Consider the following 19,131-nt stretch of genomic DNA (forward strand, 5'->3'; position numbering starts at 1 on the left):
TAAATTCATAATTTTAAATCCCATGGACCACTAATATGATCTGCCTAATGACCAGCTGGGTGGGCATCTGGATGGATGACAACCGACTCAAACTCAACCCCTCCAAGACGGAGTGGCTGTGGGTACCAGCTCCCCGGTTCAGCCAATTAATTCCATCATTGGCCATCGGGGGCATCCAACTCGCCCCCGTGGAGCGGGCGCGCAATTTGGGCATCCTCCTGGATGCCCGGCTGTCCATGGATGACCATGTGACAGCCGTGGCAAGGGGGGCGTTCCACCAGGTTCGCCTGGTGCGCCAATTGCGCTCCCTACTGGACCGGGACGCCTTACGCACGGTCACTCATGCGCTGGTGATGTCTTGCTTGGACTACTGTAATGCTCTCTACATGGGGCTTCCCTTGAAATGCACCCGGAGGCTACAGTTGGTCCAGAACGCAGCCGCGCGGGTAATTATGGGGAGTACTAGGTACTCCCATGTGACACCGTTCCTGCGCGAGCTGCACTGGCTTCCTGTGGTCTATCGGGTGCGTTTCAAGGTTTTGATAACGATCTTCAAAGCGCTCCATGGCTCAGGACCTAGTTACTTGCGGGATCGTATTCTGCCCCATACATCCCTGCGACCAATCCGCTCGCACAGAGAGGGTCTCCTCCAGGTGCCGTCCACCAGGCAGTGCCGGGGGATGGTGCCTAGGAGTAGAGCCTTCTCTGTGGCGGGCCCAGCCCTGTGGAATGACCTCCCCCCGGATATTAGGAATACCTCTGACCTCCGCTCCTTTCGTGTAAAGCTCAAGACCCACCTATTTCAAGTAGCTGGCCTGGCTCAACTTTGATCCAACTATATCGCTCCTGACAGGTTTTTTATTTGGGGTATTTTAATTGTATTCAATTATTTAGGGGTTTTTAAACATTGTGTTTTTAATTGTTTTTATTCATCACCTCCTCCTTGTATAAGTATATGTCTTGGTATACGTTTTTGTTATATGTATGTTTGTTTATATATTTATTTCCTATGTTTTATTGTACGCCGCCCCGAGTCCTTCGGGAGAGGGTGCTAAGAAATAAATATTTAATAATAATTTAATAAAAAATGTGACTGGGTGGGCATGGCCAACTCAATGTCACTCGTGGCAAGGGGTGCTTCGCCAGCCTCTACTCGCCCCTCTCCTCCCAGCCACTACTCCCCGCCCGGGCTCCTTAGGGCCCCAACAAGTTGTTGGAGCTAAGCAGCCATCATGAGAAAGAGTTGGCAAAACAGCTGGCTCAGTTCAAACTGGATCTGACTGAGAAGGAGATTCAGTAGAAGCACCTCACTGAGGACTATGAGCCTAGGCTTTCCAAATAGATGGAAGACCTGCGGGAGTGCAAGGCCAGGTACCAGTGCCTGAAGGCTCAGCAGGCTGAGATGGTCAGCCAGTGCCAGGCCATGATGCAATCCCACTGGAACAAGGTTCTCCGGCTCTTCACCACCAGTGGCAGTTCCCTCCATCCTTCGCCCAAAGCCCCGCACCAGGAGGCTGAAGCAGACTCCAAGTCAGAATTTCTTCCCCCCTCCTTACCACACAAAAAGACCCCGAAGGGGGAGATTCTCTGCAGGAACACAAACGTTCATTGCACGTATCCATCCCAGGGGCTGTAGTTTGAGGACCCCTGATTTAGTGCAATATAAAAAATGCAAATAAATTTTCTGCAGACCACCAGAATTTTCTCGCAGACCACCAGTTGTCCACAGACCTCCAGTTGGTGACCGCTGTTCTAGTCCAACCCCCCACTTAGGCAGGGAACCCTACAGCACAATGATGAAAAACTGATTTTGTAATCAATCCTTGCCTTTATGACCATCTCGGGTGTGCAAAGCCAAGAAAAAACTGAAAAACTGTGATTTAGTGACTGTTTTGATTAATGATAGAATTGCTGGACCCAATTGTTATTGCTAAAGACTGCCTGTACTACATCTTTTTAAAAGCTTCCATCAGAAATCTGTGGCAACTCAGTACTGCTATTTTTTTTTAAGAAACTGCCAAGTTTCAACTGCATGAAGCCAGGAGTCAACTAAGGCTAAAGGAAGGACTGATAGATAACTGAAACTTCTTACACTATTTTGCGCTTATTGCCTTACTAGCACTATATTCTAGGAATAAAATACAATGACATTTAGTGGAGAAGTAAAAGATGGACTTCATTGACTGTCTGGGACTTAATAATGTTGGCAGAGCTAATGGTGATGAATTACCGTTTGCTTTGCCTGAGATTCAGAGAGGTGGTTGGTCTCATAACAAGATGGTGGTTTATGTTTATGGAATTTTGGACAGAATAATGGAAAAACAACCTCACCAACGAGTGACGTGATGTTTATAAAGCTGTGTTAACATTTTTCATGCCGAAAAACTGGCTACATTTCAGCCTCCAGTGTGATTAACTGCAGCAATACACATGGCACATTTCCAAACATAGTGGTAACACTCTATGCAGAAATTCTTAAGGTGAGCACATACAACAGAAGTGTTGAGTAAGCATTCCTTATTCCTGGCCAAACTTAAAACACTTTGTGGTCTAGCTGATGATGTATACTGAAATCATTTTACTGAGAATGACAGAACTAAAAATAAATATTGACAGTGGAGGTCTCCCTACTAATCGATTGGTGTAAAGACGATAAATATTGATCTGATCTGGCCAAAAAGATGCACCTGCCATCTTAGCTTTGGTTAAGGAGTCTATATAAAGCTGAACAACTCTTTAGCTGAAGGAGAAGCTGGAATGGTTAAATCTAGGATGTCATGTCTCTTTCAAGCTAGTGGTGGGATTCAATATTTTTTTACTACCGGTTCTTATGGGGGTGGGTGGCTTTGAGGGCATGGCAAGGGAAGGTTACTGCAAAATCCCCATTCCCTTCCCACTCCACTAACCTGCTGTCCAGCCCTGTTCTCCTGTTCAGGACAACAAAAGAAGATCAGCTGGGAGGAAGCAGGGCCGGGGCCAGTCTATTTGCCAGTTCCCTGAACTACCGTATTTTTCGGAGTATAAGACGCACCTTTTTTCCTCAAAAAAGAGGCTGAAAATCTGGGTGCGTTTTATACAGCATTTTTATACAGCATCCCGAAGCCCTGCCCCCTTCACCAAAATAGCCTTATGGAAGCTTTCAGAGAGCTCCTGGGGCATGGGGAGGGCAGAAATGAGCAAAAAAGGGCCATTTTTTGCCCCCCAGCCCCCAGCAGCACTCTATAAGCCTCCATAAGGCTATGCATGCAAATTTTTTTGACAAAAAACGGCCCTTTTTTCTCGTTTTTGCCCCCCCCCAGGAGCACTCTGCAAGTCCCCCCCAAGGCTATTCATGCCCTTTAAAAAAAAAAAACAGGCCCGTTTTCACAAAAAACGGGCTGTTTTTGAGAGGTTTGCAGTGCAAAACTTTTTTTTCCTTTCGGAAAGCTCTTTAGTTAAAGTGAGTGATGAGAATTAGATTGATCAAGTGCTGTGCCAGCAGAAACAAAGTCTTAGGTGCTGCAGATTGTCAGTGATTTCTTTGTCCAGCACATGGATAAATACACATCTACTTACCTACCTACTCTCTCTCTCCCTACCTACTTACTGTATTTCTCTCTCTCTCTCTCTCTCTCTCTCTCTCTCTCTCTCTCTCTCTCTCTCTCTCTCTCTCTCTCTCTCTCTCTCTCCCTCTATCTACCTACCTACCTACTCTCTCTCTCTCTACCTACCTACCTACCTACCTACCTACCTACCTACCTACCTACCTACCTACTGTATTTCTCTATTTCTCTCTCTCTATTTCTCTCTCTCTCTATCCCTTTATCTATCTACCTACCCATCTAACTACTCTCTCTCTTTCCCTACCTATCCCTCTATCTACCTACCTACTTTTTTTAAAAAATTGCCTCTTCAAAACCTGGGTGCGTCCTATACTCTGGTGCATCTTATACTCCGAAAAATATGGTACTCAAAATTTCCGCTACTGCTTCTCCAGAACCTGTAAGAACTGGGTGAATACCACCTCTGTTTCAAGCTATCTACTACAGGTAGACTTTGACTTCCAACAGTTCACGACCGTTTTTCACACCTATGACCATTGCAGCATCCCCATGGTAATATAATCTGGATGCTTGGCAATGGACTCACGTTTATGACAGTGACAGTGTCCCAGGGTTATGTAATCAAGTTTTGCAACCTTCAGACAAGCAAAGTCAATGGGGAAACCAGATTCACTTAACAATCGTATCTTTAATTTAACAACTGCACTGATTCACTTAACCAATGTGGCAAGAAAAGTCGTAAAGTGAGGAAAACACACTTAACAAATTTCTCACTTAGCAACATAAATGTTGGGCTCAATTGTGAGTTGAGGAGTACTTGTACTTGAAGAATGTGAAATAAGTGCTCAAAGTTTCACTTGTATTGGCAAAAACAGTAACTTCTTAGCATCTTTCAGGAAAATTACAGAAAAGCCAAAACTCTGCTTTATCAGATATATGCAGTCATACCTTCGTTGCCTAAGAGAGGAATATTTGCAAACCGGTCGCATATTTAGGACTTCTGTCTTCTGATTAATTTTGGCAGGGATGGAAAAGCACACTCACATACTTCTTTCTTTGGCACAAATATCAGATCGTTAGGGATGCTGTCTGGGAAATACAGTTCTTGAAATGTTGAACAACATTCAGCAGTGACAAGAAGAAAATATCTATTCTCCAGCTTTCGTAGCCAACCTGACATACAAGTATTTTGGAGAAAAGGTAATTCCTTCCTGGCCCCAGCCTTGCTAGCTAGATGGATTACAAGGAAGAATACCAAGATGGTTGAGATGATTTATGAGGACAAAGCTGCAATCATGATCATCAGACAAGCGAGTCTAGGATAACTAGTCCTGTTTCTCCTTCTGGAGGCAGCTATAGCTGACATACAGTAAAAAATGTCAAAATGAGGCTTTCACAATTCTTCTTAGTCCATTTGATCCACGTGGTGGAGCCTGCAAATCCATTCAGCTTTTATATGAAAAATAAGAACCAAGCACCATCTTTTCCTTTGCGTTATTCACCTAAAGTGAAAGAAAGGCCTCTCTAATTTTCCTTCCTTCCTTCCTTCCTTCCTTCCTTCCTTCCTTCCTTCCTTCCTTCCTTCCTTCCTTCTTCCTTTCTTTCTTTCTTTTTCTTTCTTTATCTCTCCTTCCTTCCTATCTCTTTCCTTCTTTCTTTATCTCTCCTTCCTGCCTGCCTTCCTTCTCTTTCTTTCCTTCTTTCTTTATCTCTCATTCCTTCCTTCATTCCTTCTTTTTTCTTTCTCTTTCTTTCTTTCTTTATCTCTCTTTCCTTCCTTCCTTCCTTTCCTTCTCCCTCTTTCCTTCCTTTTTTCTTTATCTCTCCTTCCTTCCTGCCTTTCTTTCTTTTTTCTTTCTTTCTTTCTTTCTTTCTTTCTTTCTTTCTTTCTTTCTTTCTCCTTCCTTCCTCTCTCTCTCCTTCTTTCTTTATCTCTCCTTCTTTCCTTCCTTCCTTCCTTCCTTCTCTTTCTTTCCTTCTTTTTATCTCTCCTTCCTTTTCTTTCTTTCTTTCTTTCTTTCTTTCTTTCTTTCTTTCTTTCTTTCTTTCTTTCTACTTCCTTCCTTTTCATAGATTTTCTGCTTTTCTTCTCCTGGTCCCACATCACTTTTGTGCAATTACTAACCCAAAGAAACAAAGGTTTAGGAAAAATAAAAGAAATAAAAACAGAACAGGACTGCCTCAGATGAGAACTAAGAGCAGAAGAATGGATATTTCCTTTGTCCTAATTCCCCCTTTTTAGCCTTCTGACAGGTTTCCCCTACTCCTTTTATGTTTATAGAATCATTGCTCAGGAGTTTCAAAGCAATCTTCCTTGTGATTTTAGTCTTGCCCTTAAGCTAGAGATCAAAGGGAGAGGGAGGCCCCCCAATTTTTGCTGCTTGAGGGGCAAAAGCAAATGATGATGCCTCCAACTTAGCATTTTGTAATGCTTTAGTAATATTTTTAATCTATCATGTGCTTATATTTAAGATGCATAGTGTTCAAGGCCAAAGAAAACGGTTATGCTTTGGAGCCAGAATATTCTACCCTCTGTGATCTTTTGACCCAATCCATAGTACAAAGAAAAACAAGCTCTCCACTAGTCCTCATTATTTATTCCCTTTATTTTTGTTACATTTAGGAATTTGAAGAGCACTACTCGGGTCATTCAGTGTTTCATATGCCTAAACTGGACTTATGGTGGGTTAAACAATTGTCTGGCCTTAGTATCGGCTTATTTATACATTTCAAACTAAATCTGTACACAAGTATCAACTTCTCGGAAGCGTGTCTTCTTCTCCAGCTGCATGGCACAGGCAGTGCCAAGAGAAATCTGCCTTCCTTGATAATAAAAGCACACTTAAGATTCAGCCAAAAAGATGCTAAGTATTTTTTACTAAAAACAATTGAATTTTGGTGATTTAGTTGATTTGGCTTTGGAGTAAAGCATGATGGGAACAACATTTGCATCACCTATTTTTTTTAAAAAAAAATTCTTCAAAATGCTATTTACTATAATCAAACTGAGAGTAAGGGAAATGAGAGAGAGAAATTGCTTCCACTTATTTCTATAGCTGTAGGGCTCTGTTAAAAAATAGGCAGCTAGCCCAGATCTAGCTGGCATTTTTGATATTCCCCATAGGAAAAATCATTATCATCCTAAAGAGTCTAGTTTGCAGCCCTTTCTTGGAACTTTTCCTGGTTTTCGAATGGCAGTATTGCAAGAAAACAAAGCATAAGGAATCTTTCAGATGAATTAAACTGGAAATGCAATTTTCTAGAGCCAGGCAACTACAGATGACCTTAAATATAGTTACAGGCAAATAATTCTTCAACCTGGCATTTCCCAGGGGCAAGCCCACAGGCTCAATACATTGTTCCATGCAGTCTGCACCTATTTGCAATTTATCTCCTCCTCTTTGCCTGCAAACTATACTTAGAGAAAACAGTCAATCCTAGAGAAAAAAAATGTTCAGTGCAAGAACAAGAAATCAATTCTGAAAGATGTTACCTAAAAGAATAGACTCGATTCTATCTGTTCTGTTCATCGCACTAAGAAGAATTTGGACAAATATTTGGAATACCTTCAGGGAAGAATAAGATAACAAGAAGATTGAATAGTTAGTCATAGAAGGGGAGGCGGGGAGCCAGGAAGGAAAGAAGGAAGGTGATGCATGAAGTTTTAGGAAGAGAAAGCTGAGTGATGAGAACTGCCTTCAAATATCTGAAGGGGTCTCGTAAGGAAGAAGGCCATGTTTTTCTAGTCATCCAAGAGTTCAGGATTCAAAGAGAAGGTCTAACATTACAAGAAAGCAGATTACCCTCGAAGGACATTTTCAACAATAACTGCACTTTTATCACAGAACCAATTATGTAGGGAGATGGAAAGCTCCCCTTTGCTGGATGAGCTCAGGGATTGGCAGCCTTCTATTGGAGATGCTGCAATATCTGTTCTTGCAAGCAGTGGTGGTGGAAAGGGCTAAAAATAATGGCCTAACTCCTGCGTGATATATCCCAGGAGGCAAGACTAATGAGAGAACCTTCTCATTTGTGGCACTCTGAATGAAAAATGTTTTGATGTTTTGTCTGTGGGGATTCTCAGGCATCCAGGTTGTAGTTGCCTCAAAGGCGCTTTTTCAAAAGGCAACTGGACTTGTTTTAACTCCCTCAGTTGTGATGGAGCTTCCCTGAAGTCTCCGGAGGGCAAAAAATGACCCTACGAGCACTTACAGGTTGCTCGTAGCGCCGACTTTAGCCCTCCAGAGCATTCAGGGAAGCCTCTGGAAGGTCCCTGAAGGCTCCGGAGGGCTAAAATCAGCCCTACGAGCAAACAGAAGTCTGTTCCTAAATTTCCAGTTTGCCGGTGGGGCCGGCTTTTTGCATTCCGGAGGCTTCAGGGAAGATCCTGAAGCCTCCGGAGGGCCTCCTGGGGGGTGGGGGAGGCTGTTTTCACCCTCCCCAGGCTCCTATAAAGCCTCTGGTGCCTTGGGAGGGTGAAAAGTGGCCTCAAAAAAAGGCTGAAGTCAGCTGGCCAGCACGCTCAGGACAGTGCCTCGCCTGCCCTGAGAAATGGCTCCATGTGCCACCTGTGGCACGCGTGCCATGTGATGGGGGTGGGGGTAGAAGGACGGGTGCTGAGAGTTAAGACTGGATGGTGGGGGGATGGAAGGGTAGGTTCTGACAGGATTGGTGGGTGGTGGGTGGTGGTGGTGGTGGAAGGATTGTATTTCTTTGCAGTCATCTGGTCATTAGCACTGTTCCTGAGAGCTCTTGAGACCACTTGGGGGGGGGCTATGTTTTTTTCCCCTCAGAGTCACCCAGGGGTGGGTTCCAGCTTCTTCTACGGCACTCAGGGATGCGCTTCAGGCGCGCACACATTTGATGCTTGCTACGCGTGCATGAACAGTAATAAAAAAGATGGTGGCACCATAGGTGGCCACTATGAACCGGTTCGGAGTCGTGGCAGGCCGAGTTACTATCTACTCAGCCAAACTGGGCCAATCTGGTAGGAACCCACCTCTGGGTTCCCCAGGGTGCAAATGGGTGTGGAAACTGCTGAAAAGGACTGCATTGTAGACAGGGGATAGGTGGTGTCTCATCCCTCCCCCTCTGTTGAGAGATGGCTGCTCAATGTTAACATAAATGGCCTCTTTTATCCCTCTTGTTAATTTTCAAATTAAATCTGAGGGGTTTTTGATCCAGTCAAGCTTGAATCCTACTTATTTCATAGAGACACTCAACTGGCAACTATATGGAAATAAATTGTCACTGACTTTTTCCAGATATTATTTTAATGTTTGATCCAGCCTCCAGTCCTGTAATCTCCTGGAGATGTTTCAATTTAGTACTACTGAAACCCAAATCTTTTTAGCTGCCAATCACAACCTTTGGAAGTGGGTTGTAGAACATATTCAAACATACCCTGAAATTGTTGCTAAACTTGACTTTATTTGTTGCTTGGTTAAAGCTCTTTGAATTGATTATCCAATATAAGCTTTTTTATCTTAATTATCAGGGTAGTGAGATTTGGCTTGTTTGCAAGTAATGACTTCATAGTGCTGCAAGTGTGCTTGTATTTTAATATCTATTGTTTGTACTTCTTGTATCTCACATAAGATTTATGACATGGGGTGAGATAGAAATGATTTTGAAAGTACAAACATTGATGATAAATAAACTGTTAGCTTGATAAGTTCAATGGAATTGTTTTCTTCAATATCAGAGTAGCTTCACATTCTAGATTATAGGAACAAACAGCAGTAAAAGGCCATCACAGGTATATCATCTTTGTAAACAGCTGGAAGCATCTGGTTGGTTGATGTTGGAAATAAAAATACTACCAGATTCAGTATCACAAAGAAGAAAATCCAAATTTGGACAGAGAGATTATACTGTGACAACAAATTCAGGTTAGGATGAAAATTATGCCTAGTTATGTATAATGCACTCAGAAATACTTTTAGAACTTCAAAACTGGACCATGCCAGGAGGAAGACAGAGTTAAAACTGGGACTGGGAAAGACATACAAGTTGGTGGCAAAACCAGTGAAGAAGCTTGCAAGAATGGATCATACATGCAAGAGTCACAGAAATATATTTTGTTACCTGAACAGAAGGATTTCTGTCAGTCAGAAGCATACTATTTCAATTTTGTTGTACCTTATGATTCTTGATGAATGTATCTTGTCTTATGTACACTGAGAGCATATGCACCAAAGACAAATTCCTTGTGTGTCCAATCACACTTGGCCAATAAAGAATTTTATTATATTTTATTCTTCTATGAAGCTATATTATTTTTTCAAAACCTATCTTGGAAGACATTTGGCCTGAAAATAAACTTTACATTTATTTGAAATTATAATGAAAGGAAAACAAGAATTTTCTCTTTTGTCTTCCATGTCTTCTTTCCACTGCCTTAAGAAAGTTGATAGAAAAATCACTATCTATTTTTAAAAAGTGAACCAAGTCCATTATCAGCATTGTGATTCATAAATCCTAGCTTCAGATTTTCAAAAGCAAAGAAAATTAATTCCCCTGTCTTGTGGAGAAGGCTGCATTCTTGTTCTTATTCATCATCTATTTGTCTTTTTAGCCTTTATCCAGCAGATAAATAAGCTTTCTTTTAGTAAGATTGGAGATAGTTGAGTTTACTGCTTTTATCTGTCACAGGGCTTAAGCAGAGCATCATTTCAGAAGTTGTGAAACTGCAACCCATTTTCCCTTTCTTCTCTCTTTCTCCCACACTGCACAATTTGATGTTGCACCACATGATTTCATGAAATTTGGAGCTGATCTATCATAACAGGCTGAGCAATTAGCCTTTCTTTGCAGAATGAAAAGCCAAGATAAATGAAAGAATAAAAACTTGCACTTCAAAAGAGCTCTTATTAAAACCATCTGGAGACAATTTAGACCTACAAAAAAGGTGTCAACTGTTTATGTTAGATAACATAGCAAATGCATTTCAAATATATTCTCCCCACAATCAGAACTTACTTGGATTAAAAAAAAGAAATGAATAAGTTTATTGCCAGAACTTCATTTTGCAGAATATTGTGTTAGATTAAAAAAAAAAGACATTCTACAACTTTTAAGGAAAATTAAAATTTAAGAATATAGAAAAACCTATCTAACCTATTTAACAATGATAATTCACAAAAAACCCATGGAGTTGTCATGAAAATGCTGACTCAAAATCCTTCCACAAATCCCCCTATATCTGAATGTACATGTAAAATCTTTGTGCAAATGTACAGGGGTTAGGATGATGGGACCAGTAGAAATTAAGAACCCAGAGATAGCCTGGCTTACAAGAAATAATAAATGAATGAAGGGAGATTTGTTTATATAGCCTGCCTCAATAGTAGCAAAAAATTGAATGAAGTATTTCTGAAATCACCTAATTTTAGTATTTAGCCAGTAGAAATGCAGTGGTTAATCAGAGTAAGGGAGATGATGCAGTTTAGAAATAAAATAAATCAATGAAATAAATCAATAAGTACAGAAAGTAAGTAAGTAAGAAGAAAGAAAGAAAGAAAAAGAAAGAAGGGAAATAAATAAATAAATAAATTTCAGTTCAAATGATAAGGCATAAGGTTTTGAAAGGAAAACATTTGTTTAGCTTGACAAACTTAAGATAAAGTATAGGTGGTATCTCATCCCTAATTCGTTCCAGGAGGCATGATGTGTACCAAATGAATTTTTCCCATATGGAATAATGTAGTGGGTTACAAGGCAGCTGACATCAACTAGCTCTAGCTTTTGCATTGAGTACCAAATAAATGATAAGTACCGGGACAAAACTTTCATATCAAAATGAATTGAATACTAAATTTGATGAGTTTCAAAGCAGTTGAGTACCAAAGTACCACTATAATTATATGGTCTGGAGGTATGCGGTTTTTGTTTAATTTAGTGAGCTTGTTCACGGAACTGAATTGATGGATGAGTGATCTGTTTCCCTTTAATTAATGTTGATGTCACTTTGCAGTGAGATATGGGCAGGATATAAATTTAATAAATAAATAAATTAAATATTCTATTTCAAATAAGCCAGTGTCTCTCCTTTGGGGGGATAGGGGAATATATCTGACAGCACCTGAAAAAGTAAATGATTTGGTCTTTAATTTTGCTCTTTTTGAAGATATTTTTTAAAGGTTATTTTCTGAAACAAATTAACATTTCCCACATATTTCTTGATGGAGAAGTAAAAACAGAAAAACTAACAAACATCTCAGAAGAAAATAAAGGCAGACCATTTCCATACCATGCCAAGAAAACTACTAAGATCTGTTAATGGATGTAACTGAATTCAAAGTGATTTTTCCCGTTTTTTGAAAAGCTTACATACTTATGTAAAATAGGTTCACGTGAATGAAATAATCTATATTGTCTGCATTTTATTTCTTTTTGACCTTCTGCTTTCAGTTAGCAGCCCTAACAGTGTGTGGGTGGCTATGTGTATAACTTATTTGTGTGTTAGTACTGGTAAATCATGTAATACAGAGACTCTGCTTGTACCATATTTTAAGCTGATGACATGAACTTCAGGGAAAAGAAACAAGCTCAGACTGCAGGAATGCATACAGAATGCATTTCAGGATATTGCTTCAGGGTGCATATCAATTATGAATTGTACATTATTGCTTTCGTGCACTTATGACTATAGGGTTGCGGAGACAAGGAGAAGAATGCATTTATTTCCTGTTTACTGAAAGTCAGTTTCATTGCTCATAGAGTGAATACTTTGTTCATTCCCACTATAACTGAAAACTTTTTATAAATCACAAGGACAAAGTGAAAAGGGATTCTTTAGATGCCTGATATTATTGGATATAACTAATATCATATCTGAATCAACTTTCTTGTCCCTATATATAAAATTTTAGTATATTAGGGATCTAGTTGGATATTGCTGGACTAGTGTAGCTTGCAAACCAATCTCTGCAAAGTAATAGGTCTTGAATTCTAGCCTGGGCATAGGCTGTGTGAATATAGCACTGATGTGAGAATAATTTGAACCACAGATCTTTATGGAAGTAAGTAATACAACAGATCTTTCCTCAAGAAAATTGATTCTATTCAAACTTCTTACATTTAGTCTGGGTTACAATAAAAGCCATTCACATTACTCAGTAATAATTTCTCAGTAGCAGAATATTTGGGACTCCAGCTCAATACAAATTTGAATTTGTGTGTTAGGAATGCCAAGAATGGCGTACACAGGAAAAATAGAAATAGGAAATATGCAGGTTTTGTTAAGCAAAAAATGATCGCGTGGAATTGCATCCAAATTATTTTTTTATTTACCTTGTCAATGATTTTTATTGTTCACTCTCAACTCATAATCAGCACCAGAAAAAGCAAGAATTTATTTAGAATATGTAACCTTATTCCACAGTGAATGATATGGCTTTATATTAACAATTGGTCTCGTAACATTAATCTGAATATGATTTTCAATGGGATGTATCTATTAGGACGATGCAAGCAACTCCCTGGTCCTCCTATCTCCTCAATCAAAAGCCTTGCACCTCTCTTTTGCCTTGAGCGTGACTTGGTTAGGATCTTTAAAAATGTGTTTCAGTGCTCTGAAACAACTTGACGTTATCTGAGAGACTAAGGGCAAAAGAATTAAAGTTCACTCCAGGGCAGCCCAGTTTTTATCACTACAACTTTGCCTCTTGATACTGGGACTTTGTTTAAATCCATGGCCTAAAAAAGTCTGAAAACCCCTGACTTAGTCAAACTCAGTAACAGGCCATCTGCCCTCCACCCACAGACAACTTTTAATAAAAATCTGGCAGTTACACAAATAGTCAGCATCATAAGATGCTGGCCTTCCACTCTTTGGTAGAAATATATGTTGAGTTTAAGCAAAACATGTTCCTAATTTCACTGGAAGGTGAAGCAATTGGGGTGGGATTTCCATCCCTGTACAAAAGGTTGTAGGTATTTGGTTGGAGTATCACACCTATGTTTTTGGAGATTTTGACACTCTCCCGCCCACAATACCCCTGTGAAATAATAGTCTTGCAGACCCGTGACTCTACAGGGTTTGCATGGGACATTTGCAGCAGAATTGTAAGGGAGTGCATTTCCCAAGGTCAAACACACTAACATGGCAGAAACTGTGCCAAAGGACTCTACTGTAATTCATCATTTTGTGTAGCTGCACCATCAGCTTGGCTCAAAAGTTCCCTTTTGATCAGCATAGCTTGCTAGTAGGGCTTACCAAAACTTTTGCGCAAAATTACAATGGACTAGCTTCATGTTTTGTTGAACAACACATTCTTTGTATGATACTCTTTCCAACCTGTTATTGTATTGATTTCTACCACTTTTCTTTTCCTATTTTGAAATATACAGTATGTTTATGAAATTATTCTGATATTGACTTGAAAATGAATTTATACACAACACACACACACACACACACACACACACACACGAAAATGCATTTTGAGTTTGCATGCAAACCATTTTACTTTTAATGCCAGTGGCAATGGAAGCAATAGCAAGTATTTTGCCCTAAGATACACTACTGTTTGTTATTTTGGTTACATTTGCAATACCTAGCAATAAGAATTTCAGCAGAACTCAGCAGATATTTTATTACAACATCACATGTATCTTTTAGTCATTGAGTACTACTACCAGACTAGGTAAACATGTGGAAGAAATCAGGATAAGTAAAATTTAGAATATGTGGTTGAACTTAAAACCAGTATTAAGCTCTTGTGCATTCCCATGTAATTTCCAATTTCCCATAACTTTGAATATATTTTTCTTCGGGTATCTACAGAATACCCTAAGCCACGCACTCTATACCTGTGAGGTTTGAGCTGCTATGTAACCCAAATATTATTCCAGTGATGAACTAGCTATCAATGGGACTCACATCAAGCACTGTAGTCTCTACTGAGAAAGTTGGTTTATCTATTGGCAGGGCAATAGGTGGGTCAAGATGAGCAGAAACATTTTTCTAAAGAAATAAATAGGTGCCATGACCTCTAATGTCTCTGATTGGGACTATGCAGATGGAGAAATGAGAATTTGCTTTGGCCTGGAGCACTGTGTGATTAGAAGCCACAAGTCTCTTCAAATGGAATTTCATCTCAAGTGAACCTAACACAAGGCATGGGTGTTCAGACAAACCAGCAATTATTATGGCGCACATTTCTCACATTCCACCGTTCAGTCAGAAGAATGTATAGATTGATGAGCATGGGAGAGAAAATGAAAAGGCGTCAGCTGAAGTAATGTTGACATTTTTTTATATGAGACATGTGTCCAACAGGGATGCCATTCCAAATAGCACTGGGAGAGGGAAGAGGTTTTGGCATGCTGCAGTGATAACCCCCAACAAAGCTTCAAAGACCTATTCTGATAGACAATTACAATTCAATTTCAGGTAGTCCTCAGCTTACAATCCCAATTGAGCCAATTTCCATTGCTAAGCAAAACAATTGGTGAGTTTTGTCCTATTTAGAACAATTAATCAGTGGAACAGCTTGCCTCCAGAAGTTGTGAATGCCCCAACACTGGAAGTCTTTAAGAAGATGTTGGATAGCCATTTGTCTGAAACGGTATAGGGTTTCCTGCCTAGGCAGGGGGTTGGACTAGAAGACCTCCAAGGTCCCTTCCAACTCTACTATTGTATTGTATTGTATTATTGTTTTTTCGGCCTTTCTTGCCACAGTGGTTAGGTGAATCACTACAGTTGTATAAGTGTTCTGACCTCGGCTTTCCCAAACCATGAAGCAACTCCTTGTCCTGACCAAAAACAAACAAACCTTTTTATTAATTTACTGTGAATTCTGCTCATTCATATCCAGCAAAGTCTTTCAAGGGAGGATTTACAGTCACAGACCTTATCTGGCTTGGAGAGCTGACAGGCCGATATCTGCAAAGCTTGGCAAGGAGTCTCACGAACTAATTGTCTCCTGCAAACTCCACTCCCTTTTCACTCCTCTTTTATTTCCTCTGAGTGGGGCCATTCATCGTCCACCTGTGGCCTTACTCCCAAGCTGACCCCTGTTCTTTAGCAGGTTCCCTTCGTCTGGGAACTCTGTGCACGCGCACACTGGGAATAGGCTCTAATTATTCATCTGCCTCATCTGATGTCTGACTCTGAAGGCAGCTGATAACTGACATACGGCTCTGACCCCCTCTCTGCCTCTGACATAGAGCCCTCATCAGAGCCTTCTCCAGACTCCAGGACTGGCCTGTGTTCCTCCCCAGCCTCCTCATTGTCAGAATCTGCTGCCAGCTCTGCTGGCCACTGGCGGGCTACAACAATAAGTTAATAACACAGTTGTTAAGTGAACATTCCCCATTGACTTTGCTTGTCTCAAAAGCTGATCACATGACTCTGAGACAGTAGGACACCTTAAATACATGTCAATTGCTGAACATCTGAATTTTGACCATGTGTGACTGGGGGAGGGGAGGGAATGCTGAAATGGTCGTAAGTGTGAAAAATAGTCATAAGTCACTTTTTCCAGTGCCATCGTAACTGTTACTAAAAAAAAATGGTTGCAAGTTGAAGTCTACCTGTACAGAAAACAAACTAAACAAATGTGAATGTGAATAGGATACCCTATAACAGTGATGGCGAACCTTTTTGGCCCCGAGTGCCCAAACCAGAAAGCGCAGTGGAGCATCAGAAATGTGAAGCCCAGCTGGTTGGCACATGCATGCCTGTTTTTTGGCTGTTTCCAGGTCATTTGGGGGGGGGGGGGGGCGTTTTAAACCAGCCTGAAAAATGGCCTGTTTTTTGGCTGTTTTCCAGTGCTCCAGTGCCCACAAAGACCAGTTGGCCAGCATGCATGTGCACACTGGAAAACGGAAGAGCAGCTGTTGAGGGCGTGCATGCCCACCTAGAGGGCTCTGCTGCCACCTCTGGCACGCCTGCCATAGGTTTGCCATCACAGCCCTATAATGAATCTTTCTCCACAATAATGCCAATGTCTTTGTAGAAAGCCCATCTGTCAAAGACTAATTGTGGCCTTACCTAAGACCATGGCTGTGACTGTCACTTATAACTAGGAGTAAACATTATTAAACTCAATGGTTTTATCCTTTTGTATGTAAGATTGCAAGTAAGGAGACTCTGGGGAAAGCATCCTGACCCTATGGCCGTACAGAGAGAGGGAGAAGACCATGTACTGTTACACCAAATGCACAGCTGTGGGAATTGTTTCCAATTTTCCACTTCATGCATTGAAACTAGTTCCTTGTGGTGCGCGACGGGGTCATGCTTTCTGCTGTAGTGAGTTAAGAGAGATGGAGCTTCCGGTTGGGATCTCTTTTCTGCATTTAACCATTGGGCTAAATGGAAGTGACAGTCTCCTCCATATAAGGCAGAGAGAGGGTGAATGGAAATTGGTGAATGAAGGAACAGCACAATCTGCTTAGTCTTACTATTGTACTTCACACGAAATATATGGTTCTAATATAAACACACACACACACGTATCCTTGTAGAAAGGATTTAGGTAGAAAGAGGGCTAGAAACCTCTTCGCTCCTGTTTCTTAATCATCTGCTCTCGATCTCCATATTGCCGTTCTAAGAGAGAAAATGTTGTCTGGTTGATTAGCTAAATCTCATGGAACCCAGAACTGCTGAATGAGAGCGGATGCGGTTAACAGGACTAACAAGGAAGACTTTGTAGGCAGCTGTGAGCTTGTACCCAGACAAGGTGGCATCATCAGCCAAGCATTACATCATGGGCACAATTTCCCCCCACCTCGAAAGCAAACTGGATCTTATCTGTTATATCACATTGTGCAACAAGCTAAGAAGGACCCAGAGAATTTAAGCAAAATAAGCTCTGTATTAGTCTTCCAATGCAAACAATTGTCGCCAGTTCTTCTTTCCTGCCTTAGCATCTAGGATCGCGATTGCACGGAACAAACCTTGGTTACTGGGTAGATTATAGGCTGTGGCTTAGTTCTGCTGAACCTGCAAATAGCTCAGCATCCAGAGATGAATGGAGGCGAAATAATGCAGCACTTTGGGATATTATGAATGAAAGGGTCACAAACTGCTTGAATGAAGAAATGGAGAAAGCTAGAAGAGCCACACAATGGGAGAGGCTATAACAGGGCTGGACAAGCATCCTTTTGCTCTTTCTCAATAATCTGCCTTCTATTTTCATGCCCAGTTCTTTGCCAACGTTTGTTCGTTCCATCTGTCCAATGACCAAATCCCCATTCTAGAGCGGGAGCAAAGTAGGTCAGGGTGCATTCCCATTTTCAGATGAGGAATTCTGAGGGAGGAGAGAAAAAATGAACAAACCTCCCCCCCCCCTCCAAGAGAGCACACAGCCAAATGCAGACAATCCAGCCATAAACAAAGTTGTGCTGGATTGAATCAAAGATCTATTGAATTTAGCGAACTCTTCACAACACAAGCCGACCAGATGCCTCTAGAGAGATCACAACAGATCACCACAAGATGCAAAGGCAACAAACCTCTCCATCCTCTGTCTTTGATATTCAAAGATACACTGCCTCTGAGCATGGAAGCTCCATCTAGCCACTATTGCCCATTTCTGTAAAAAACAGAATGTAACCTCCTGAGTTCAGTTTATACAGAACCACTCTTGTATAAAGCTTTTATTCGGGCATCGTCCTACCATCCAGCCTCATCCCGACTGCAAATTTAAAACTGATGCTTATGTAGTGCCATGCACTCCCTCCTTGTCCACTTTCTGTTTAAAACAAATAAGTGTCCTGATGTCACTCCACTGCACTTGTAAAACGACCCTTCCTAACGAGAGGGGGGAGAGAGGGAGAGGGAGAAAGAGAGACAGAAAGAGAGAGAGTGGCAGAGGGAGGAGAGAGGGGGAGAGAGAAAGAGAGAGGGGGAGAGGGGGGAGAGAGAGGGACAGAGAAAGAGAGAAGGGAGAGAGGGGGGGAGAGATAGGGGGAGAGAGAGTGGGGAGAGAGAGTGGCAGAAGGGGGGAGAGGGAGGGGGAGGAGAGAGAGAGAGAGAGAGAGAGAGAGAGAGAGATTCGCTCCTCAATCAAATAAGCTTTAGCATCACCAACAAGCTTCTTCTTACCCTCTTCTTGAAAAACTGGAAAGCGGAGCACTTCTTGACAGGAAAGCCATTCATGTCTCTATTGACCATTTTCCTCGAGAGAGAGGCGTCCACGGGGATAGATCCAAAGCAGGGCTTGCTTAGCGAGTCGGACATCCGTTTCCCTCCATACCCCTCCTGGAGACGGCGACTGAAGATCGACGACGAGGAGGAGGAGGAGGAGGAAGAGGAGGAAGAGGAGGGAGGAGGACCAGAGAGGCAGCGCAGTCTCTGCTCAGCCGGCTTCGCCCTCACACCTTCATTGTGCTGCGCCTGCTTCTGCACCAGCAGCCTCTCTCGCCTTGCCTTGCCTTCTTTTCGCTTAAAAGCTCCCGGGCATCCTCTATCCGCATCGGCTGGGCTGCTGAGCAACCCCAGCGAGAGCCTGATAGCCAACCTCGACTGAGGAAACGGGAGCGGGGCTCGCTTGGACGACGCGGTGATTCGGCGGGGCCGAAGAGGCGGAGAGAAAGAGAGAGAGAGAGAGAGGGAGGGAGGGAAGGAGAGAGAGAGGGA

General features: G+C 41.7%; 1 long non-coding RNA gene across 1 annotated transcript in view; it reads right to left on the minus strand.

Moving 5' to 3' along the window:
• LOC309386366 overlaps positions 1 to 18,728 on the minus strand; it is a 58,856-nt gene extending 40,128 nt beyond the window's left edge. Inside the window, exon 1 of the long non-coding RNA XR_014174404.1 lies at positions 18,598 to 18,728. This is a non-coding gene — a long non-coding RNA (uncharacterized lncRNA). The remainder of the gene's footprint in view (positions 1 to 18,597) is intronic.
• Between the last annotated feature and the right edge of the window lie 403 nt (positions 18,729 to 19,131).

Source organism: Natrix helvetica (assembly GCF_964273705.1).
Source record: "Natrix helvetica genome assembly, chromosome: 2".
Taxonomy (NCBI): domain Eukaryota; kingdom Metazoa; phylum Chordata; class Lepidosauria; order Squamata; family Natricidae; genus Natrix; species Natrix helvetica.